The sequence below is a fragment of the Delphinus delphis genome, chromosome 10, assembly GCF_949987515.2.
Source record: "Delphinus delphis chromosome 10, mDelDel1.2, whole genome shotgun sequence".
Classification (NCBI taxonomy): domain Eukaryota; kingdom Metazoa; phylum Chordata; class Mammalia; order Artiodactyla; family Delphinidae; genus Delphinus; species Delphinus delphis.
Genome location: NC_082692.2, coordinates 14,151,050 through 14,151,918, shown reverse-complemented (window position 1 = coordinate 14,151,918; position 869 = coordinate 14,151,050).

The following is an 869-nucleotide window of genomic DNA, read 5'->3' as shown; positions in this document are numbered from 1 at the left end:
AGGTCTGTATGTCTGTTACCTGACACACAGATGGCCAAGACTCATCCTGAGTCCCACTGCTCCCACAAAGGCACTTCTGTCCATTAGTATATTTCTAACATACTGATTATTTCTAATGTAATAATATATCTGTGTCCATTAATACTCATTATTTCTAAAACGCTAAGATGCTTAGATAGAAACTGCTTTTAAAAGAATGAAACACACTACGTTAACTTTCTTGATCATTCGCGAATTGACTATATACTCCTTGGTTATTTACTTCTCACTCTTCAATTCCCACTGAAAATTTTATAGCAAATAACTCAGAAGAAACTGAAGAAAGGGGAGTTTTGACATCATATCTGAAATTTCTCTTACCCACATATGACAAAAACTGATCCAGCTATTGACAAACACAAAGTCATAAATATTAGACGCTGATCAATAAAACACAATCTTTATAGTATGCGTTCTAAAATAAAATTAGGGGTTAGCAGTCTAACTCTTTGGGGAAAAAAAAGGACCAGAACTAAAAGAATACCATACAGAAGGGGGAAAGCATTGTTAAATAGGTATGATTGATAGCCTCAGAAATTACACTGGGTTTTTATACCCCATCAATCCTCCTCAGATACCCAACATCACTATGTTAATGGAAAATAAAAACGTAAAGCTCTCCGTGTTCTCCCTCAGCATAGCTCAGTTACAGCTTAGCTTTAAAGACATATTTACCTCCCAGTACCCTGTTGCCAAACTCTTTGTAATCCTCAGAAGTATGGTTGAATTTGATAGAGGGAAAAGAAGCATGGAAGGCTAGAGTTTTACTGTTTCCTCAGAAATGAAGCCATCTTGTGCAGCCTTCATGAATATTGTCATTATTTTGATGC